At 41.5% G+C, this 8329-nt stretch overlaps 1 non-coding gene across 1 annotated transcript; it reads left to right on the forward strand.

Moving 5' to 3' along the window:
• Positions 1–7409: 7409 nt before the first annotated feature.
• LOC112718596 (small nucleolar RNA R71) lies at positions 7410–7517 on the forward strand. Its single transcript, XR_003160929.1, has one exon. It is a non-coding gene; the product is annotated as a small nucleolar RNA R71 (small nucleolar RNA).
• The last annotated feature ends 812 nt before the right edge of the window (positions 7518–8329 follow it).

The raw sequence follows: 8329 nt of genomic DNA on the forward strand, positions 1-8329 counted from the left end.
GGCTTCTAGATTATATTAACTCTTTCTATATATTATATGTATGAGCTTAGAATTGTCGTAATCTCTGATTAACCTTTGTTTTACAATGCAAGGTAAAGCTTAGGCTAATTAGGGTGTTACAGTTAGTGGTATCAGAGCGGTTTGTCCTTGTGAGCCTAAGGGATGGACCGATTATGCTTCATTGCATACTCTGTGTGTCTTTTTTTTATGCTATTAGGTTATTTGATTGATATATACATAGCATGCTTGTTTGTGAGTGGCTGTTTGGGATAATTGAAGCACTAAGCTTTTGATATTGAGATCGATCACCTTGATATCGATTGTTTGGTGTAGATAGGAACCCTAATGGCCACTCACGGACGAGGTCGAGCACGTTCATGAGGGAGTAAGAATGAGCAGCCAGCTGACAACCATGCCGAATTCATGGCGGCGATGGCAAACTTAGCAAACACCATGGAGGCTAATGCTACTGTGACTCTACAAGCTGTGCATACGTTAGGCAAACTGGGCAAAAACAGAAACGGGAATGGTGAAGGAAATACAAATGACAATGTTGACGAAAATGATAATAACACGGGTGAAGCTCTGATTACCTTGGCGACTTTTCTCAAGGTTCATCCGCCAATTTTCCGAAGATCAACTAATCCTACAAAAGCGGACAACTGGTTCTAGACCATGGAGCACGCTTTACAAGCGCAGGACATCTTGAAGATCACTAAGACACATGAATGAATGCATGCAATTGACACCAAACTTAACATGAGACACTAGACTCAAACGAGAAATATTTTTGGATTTTATGACTTTGTAAAAAATTTTTTTTGCTTTTTTTTTCGAAAATTAAGTGGAAGAATAAAATAAAGGTATCAAAATTCTTAATGAGAATTCCAGGAATCATGCAATGTTAGTCTAAAGCTTCAGTCTAAAGGAATTAGACATGGTCAGTCAAGCTTCAGCAGAACATTGCATTCAAGAGCTAAATTGATGAAGATCAATCAGCTTTGGTGATGATAAGAACATCACCTTGAAACACTAGAATTCATTCCTAAGAACTCTGAAGAAAAAAAATACCTAATCTAAGCAACAAGATGAACCGTCAGTTGTCCAAACTCAACAATCCCCGGCGACGGCGCCAAAAACTTGATAGCGCAAAATTGTGATCAATACTTTTCACAAATCAAATAATCCCCGGTAATGAATCCAAAAACTTGGTGTTCAATACCATGGCATAAACACAACTTCGCACAACTAACCAGCAAGTGTACTGGGTCGTCCAAGTAATAAACCTTACGCGAGTAAGGGTCGATCCCACAGAGATTGTTGGTATGAAGCAAGCTATGGTCACCTTGTAAATCTTAGTCAGGCAAACTCAAATGGGTATGGTGATAAACGCATAAAACATAAAGATAAAGATAGAGATACTTATGTAATTCATTGGTAGGAATTTCAGATAAGCGTATGAAGATGCCTTCCCTTCCGTCTCTCTGCTTTCCTACTGTCTTCATCCAATCCTTCTTACTCCTTTCCATGGCAAGCTTAAGCAAGGGTTTCACCGTTGTCAGTGGCTACCTCCCATCCTCTCAGTGGAAATGTTCAACGCACCCTGTCACGGCACGGCTATCCATCTGTCGGTTCTCGATCAGGCCGGAATAGAATCCAGTGATTCTTTTGCGTCTGTCACTAACGCCCCGCCCTCAGGAGTTTGAAGCACGTCACAGTCATTCAATCATTGAATCCTACTCAGAATACCACAGACAAGGTTAGACCTTCCGAATTCTCTTGAATGCCGCCATCAGTTCTAGCCTATACCACAAAGACTCTGATCTCACGGAATGGCTGGCTCGGTTGTCAGGCGAGCACTCGGTTGTCAGGCGATCAACCATGCATCGTGTATCAGAAATCCAAGAGATATTCACCCAATCGAAGGTAGAACGGAGGTGGTTGTCAGTCACACGTTCATAGGTGAGAATGATGATGAGTGTCACGGATCATCACATTCATCAAGTTGAAGAACAAGTGATATCTTAGAACAAGAACAAGCGGAATTGAATAGAAGAACAATAGTAATTGCATTAATACTCGAGGTACAGCAGAGCTCCACACCTTAATCTATGGTGTGTAGAAACTCCACCATTGAAAATACATAAGAACAAGGTCTAGGCATGGCCGAATGGCCAGCCTCCCAATGATCTAAGAACTAGATGTCCAGAGATGAAAATACAATAGTAAAAGGTCCTATATATAGAGAACTAGTAGCCTAGGGTGTACAGAGATGAGTAAATGACATAAAAATCCACTTCCGGGCCCACTTGCTGTGTGCTTGGGCTGAGCAATGAAGCATTTTCGTGTAGAGACTCCTCTTGGAGTTAAACGCCAGCTTTTATGCCAGTTTGGGCGTTTAACTCCCATTTTGGTGCCAGTTCCGGCGTTTAACGCTGGGATTCCTGAGGGTGACTTTGTACGCCGGTTTGGGCCATCAAATCTTGGGCAAAGTATGGACTATCATATATTGCTGGAAAGCCCAGGATGTCTACTTTCCAACGCTGTTGAGAGCGCGCCAATTAGGCTTCTGTAGCTCCAGAAAATTCACTTCGAGTGCAGGGAGGTCAGAATCCAACAGCATCTGCAGTCCTTTTCAGTCTCTGAACCAGATTTTTGCTCAGGTCCCTCAATTTCAGCCAAAAAATACCTGAAATCACAGAAAAACACACAAACTCATAGTAAAGTCCAGAAAAGTGAATTTTAACTAAAAACTAATAAAAATATACTAAAAACTAACTAGATCATACTAAAAACATACTAAAAACAATGCCAAAAAGCGTACAAATTATCCGCTCATCACAACACCAAACTTAAATTGTTGCTTGTCCTCAAGAAACTGAAAATCAAATAAGATAAAAGAAGAGAATATGCAATGAATTCTAAAAACATCTATGAAGATCAGTATCAATTAGATGAGCGGGGCTTTTAGCTTTTTGCCTCTGAACAGTTTTAGCATCTCACTCTATCCTTTGAAATTCAGAATGGTTGGCTTCTTTAGGAACTCAAAATCCAGATATTGTTATTGATTCTCCTAGTTAAGTATGATGATTCTTGAACATAGCTACTTATTGAGTCTTGGCCGTGGCCCAAAGCACTATGTCTTCCAGTATTACCACCGGATACATACATGCCACAGACACATAATTGGGTGAACCTTTTCAGATTGTGACTCAGCTTTGCTAGAGTCTCCAATTAGAGGTGTCCAGGGTTCTTAAGCACACTCTTTTTGCCTTGGATCACAACTTTATTTCTTTCTTTTTTCTATTTTTTTCGAATTTTTATTTTTTCACTGCTTTTTCTTGCTTCAAGAATCATTTTTATGATTTTTCAGATCCTCAGTAACATGTCTCCTTTTTCATCATTCTTTCAAGAGCCAACATTCATGAACCACAAATTCAAAAGACATATGCACTGTTTAAGCATACATTCAGAAGACAAAAGTAATGCCACCACATCAAAATAATTAAACTGTTATAAAATTCAAAATTCATGCAATTCTTCTCTTTTTCAATTAAGAACATTTTTCATTTAAGAAAGGTGATGGATTCATAGGACATTCATAACTTTAAGGCATAGACACTAAGATACTAATGATCACAAGACACAAACATGGACAAACATAAGCATTAATTTTCGAAAAATAGGAAAATAAAGAACAAGGAAATTAAAGAACGGGTCCACCTTAGTGATGGCGGCTCTTTCTTCCTCTTGAAGATCCTATGGAGTGCTTGAGCTCCTCAATATCTCTTCCTTGTCTTTGTTGCTCCTCTCTCATGATTCTTTGATCATCTCTAATTTCATGGAGGATGATGGAGTGTTCTTGATGCTCCACCCTTAGTTGTCCCATGTTGGAACTCAATTCTCCTAGGGAGGTGTTTAGTTGCTCCCATTAGTTTTGTGGAGGAAAGTGCATCCCTTGAGGTATCTCAGGGATCTCATGATGAGTGAGGTCTCTTGTGTGCTCCATCCTCTTCTTAGTGATGGGCTTGTCCTCATCAATAGGGATGTCTCCCTCTATGTCAACTCCAACTGAATAACAGAGGTGACAAATGGGATGAGGAAAGGCTAACCTTGCCAAGGTAGAGGACTTGTCCGTCACCTTATAAAGCTCTTGGGATATAACCTCATGAACTTCTATTTCTTCTCCAATCATGATGCTATGAATCATGATAGCCCGGTCTATAGTAACTTCGGACCGGTTGCTAGTGGGAATGATTGAGCGTTGAATGAACTCCAACCATCCTCTAGCCACGGGTTTGAGGTCATGCCTTCTCAATTGAACCGGCTTCCCTCTTGAATCTCTCTTCCATTGGGCGCCCTCTTCACATATGACTGTGAAGACGTGGTCCAACCTTTGATCAAAGTTGACCCTTCTAGTGTAAGGATGTTCATCTCCTTGCATCATGGGCAGATTGAATGCCAACCTTACACTTTCCGGACTAAAATCCAAGTATTTCCCCCGAACCATAGTAAGATAATTCTTTGGATTCGGGTTCATACTTTGATCATGGTTCTTGGTGATCCATGCATTGGCATAGAACTCTTGAACCATTAAGATTCCGACTTGTTGAATGGGGTTGGTAAGAACTTCCCAACCTCTTCTTCGGATCTCATGTCGGATCTCCGGATATTCACTCTTTTTGAGTGAAAAAGGGACCTCGGGGATCACCTTCTTCAAGGCCACAACTTCATAGAAGTGGTCTTGATGCACCCTTGAGATGAATCTCTCCATCTCCCATGACTCGGAGGTGGAAGCTTTTGCCTTCCCTTTCCTCTTTCTAGAGGTTTCTCCGGCCTTGGATGCCATAAATGGTTATGGAAAGACAAAAAACAATGCTTTTACCACACCAAACTTAAAAGGTTTGCTCGTCCTCGAGCAAATTAAGAAAGAAGAGAGTAGAAGAAGAAGAAATGAAGGGGATGGGAATGGCTTTTGTTTTCGGCCAAGAAGGGGTGAAGTGGTGTTTAGGTTGTGTGAAAATGAAGAAGTGAAGATGGGTTTATATAGGAGAGGGGGAAGGGTAAGGTTCGGTCAAGTGAGGGTGGGTTTGGGTGGGAAAGTGGTTTGAATTTGAATGGTGAGGTAGGTGGGGTTTTATGAAGGATGGATGTGAGTGGTGAAGAGAAAGAAGGGATTTGATAGGTGAAGGGTTTTTGGGGAAGAGGTGTTGAGGTGATTGGTGAAAAAGAGAGAGGGTGGTGGGGTAGGTGGGGATCCTGTGGGGTCCACAGATCCTGAGGTGTCAAGGAAACGTCATCCCTGCACCAAATGGCAAGCAAAATTGCGTTTTTAGCCATTTCTGGCGTTAAACGCCGGGCTGGTGCCCATTTCTGGCGTTTAACACCAGCTTCTTACCCTTTTCTGGCGTTTAACGCCAGTCTGGTGCCCCTTTCTGGCGTTAAATGCCCAGAATGGTGCCAGACTGGGCGTTAAACGCCCATCTGCTAACCTTACTGGCGTTTAAACGCCAGTAGGTGCGTCCTCCAGGGTGTGCTGTTTTTCTTCCTGTTTTTCTTTCTGTTTTTCCTTTTTCCATTGATTTTGTGACTTCTCATGATCATCAACCTAAAAAAAGTATAAAATAACAAAAGAAAATAGTTAATTATAAAACATTGGGTTGCCTCCCAACAAGCGCTTCTTTAATGTCATTAGCTTGACAGAGGACTCTCATGGAGCCTCAGAAATGCTCAGAGCTATGTTGGAACCTCCCAACACCAAACTTAGAGTTTGAATATGGGGGTTCAACACCAAACTTAGAAGTTGGTTGTGGCCTCCCAACACCAAACTTAGAGTTTAACTGTGGGGGCTCTGTTTGGCTCTGTTTTGAGAGAAGCTCTTCATGCTTCCTCTCCATGATGACAGAGGGATATCCTTGAGCCTTAAACACCAAGGATTCTTCATTCACTTGAATGATTAACTCTCCTCTATCAACATCAATCACAGCCCTTGCTGTGGCTAGGAAGGGTCTGCCAAGGATGATGGATTCATCCATGCACTTCCCAGTCTCTAGGACTATGAAATCAGTAGGGATGTAATGGTCTTCAACTTTAACCAGAACATCCTCTACAAGTCCATAGGCTTGTTTTCTTGAATTGTCTGCCATCTCTAGTGAGATTTTTGCAGCTTGCACCTCAGAGATCCCTAACTTCTCCATTACAGAGAGAGGCATGAGGTTTACACTTGACCCTAAGTCACACAAGGCCTTCTTGAAGGTCATGGTGCCTATGGTACAAGGTATTAAAAACTTCCCAAGATCCTGTCTCTTTTGAGGCAGTTTCTGCCTAGACAAGTCATCCAGTTCTTTGGTGAGCAAAGGAGGTTCATCCTCCCAAGTCTCATTTCCAAATAACTTGTCATTTAGCTTCATGATAGCTCCAAGGTATTTAGCAACTTGCTCTTCAGTGACATACTCATCCTCTTCAGAGGAAGAATACTCATCAGAGCTCATGAATGGCAGAAGTAAGTCCAATGGAATCTCTATGGTCTCATTTTGGGCCTCAGATTCCCATGGTTCCTCATTGGGGAACTCATTGGAGGCCAGTGGACGTCCATTGAGGTCTTCGTCAGTGGCGTTCACTGCCTCTCCTTCCTCCCAAAATTCGGCCATGTTGATGGCCTTGCACTCTCCTTTTGGATTTTCTTCTGTATTGCTTGGGAGAGTACTAGGAGGGAGTTCAGTAATTTTCTTGCTCAGCTGACCCACTTATGCCTCCAAATTTCTAATGGAGGATCTTGTTTCAGTCATGAAACTTTGAGTGGTTTTGATTAGATCGGAGACCATGGTTGCTAAGTCAGAGTTATTCTGCTTAGAACTCTCTGTCTGTTGCTGAGAAGATGATGGAAAAGGCTTGCTATTGCTAAACCTGTTTCTTCCACCATTATTGTTGTTGAAACCTTGTTGAGGTCTCTGTTGATCCTTCCATGAGAGATTTGGATGATTTCTCCATGAAGGGTTATAGGTGTTTCCATAGGCTTCTCCCATGTAATTCACCTCTTTCATTGAAGGGTTCTCAGGATCATAAGCTTCTTCCTCAGATGAAGCCTCCTTAGTACTGCTTGGTGCATTTTGCATTCCAGATAGACTTTGAGAAATCATATTGACTTGTTGAGTCAATATTTTGTTCTGAGCCAATATGGCATTCAGAGTGTCAATCTCAAGAACTCCTTTCTTATGACTAGTCCCATTGTTCACAGGATTTCTTTCAGAAGTGTACATGAATTGGTTATTTGCAACCATTTCAATTAGCTCTTGAGCTTCTGTAGGCGTCTTCTTCAGATGAAGAGATCCTCCAGCAGAGCTATCCAAAGACATCTTGGACAGTTCAGACAGACCATCATAGAAAATACCTATGATGCTCCATTCAGAAAGCATATCAGAGGGACACTTTCTGATTAATTGTTTGTATCTTTCCCAAGCTTCATAGAGGGATTCTCCTTCCTTCTGTCTGAAGGTTTGGACTTCCACTCTAAGCTTACTCAATTTTTGAGGTGGAAAGAACTTTGCCAAGAAGGCATTGACTAGCTTTTCCCAAGAGTCCAGGCTTTCCTTAGGTTGAGAGTCCAACCATGTTCTAGCTCTGTCTCTTACAGCAAAAGGGAATAGCATAAGTCTGTAGACCTCAGGGTCAACCCCATTAGTCTTGACTGTGTCACAGATTTGCAAGAACTCAGCTAAGAACTGATGAGGATCTTCCAATGGAAGTCCATGGAACTTGCAATTCTGTTGCATTAGAGAAACTAATTGAGGCTTAAGCTCAAAGTTGTTTGCTCCAATGGCAGGGATAGAGATGCTTCTCCCATAAAAGTTGGGAGTAGGTGCAGTAAAGTCACCCAGCACCTTCCTTGCATTGTTGGCATTGTTGTTGTTTTCTGCTGCCATAGGTTCTTCTTCTTTGAAGATTTCTGTTAGGTCCTCTACAGAGAGTTGTGCTTTGGCCTCTCTTAGCTTTCTCTTCAAGGTCCTTTCAGGTTCAGGATCAGCCTCAACAAGAATGCTTTTGTCCTTGCTCCTGCTCATAAGAAAGATAAGGGAACAAGAAAATGTGGAATCCTCTATGTCACAGTATAGAGATTCCTTTAGGTGTCAGAGGAAAAGAAAAGTAGAAGACAGAAGTAGAAAAATTCGAACTTATCAAAGAAGATGGAGTTCGAATTTTGCATTAAGGAATAGTGTTAGTCCATAAATAGAAGGATGTGAGAAGAAGGGAAGTAATTTTCGAAAATTAAGTAAAAGATTTTGAAAACATTTTTTGAAAAACACTAATTGATTTTCGAAAATGAAAGTGG

Source organism: Arachis hypogaea, chromosome 10, assembly GCF_003086295.3.
Source record: "Arachis hypogaea cultivar Tifrunner chromosome 10, arahy.Tifrunner.gnm2.J5K5, whole genome shotgun sequence".
NCBI lineage: Eukaryota > Viridiplantae > Streptophyta > Magnoliopsida > Fabales > Fabaceae > Arachis > Arachis hypogaea.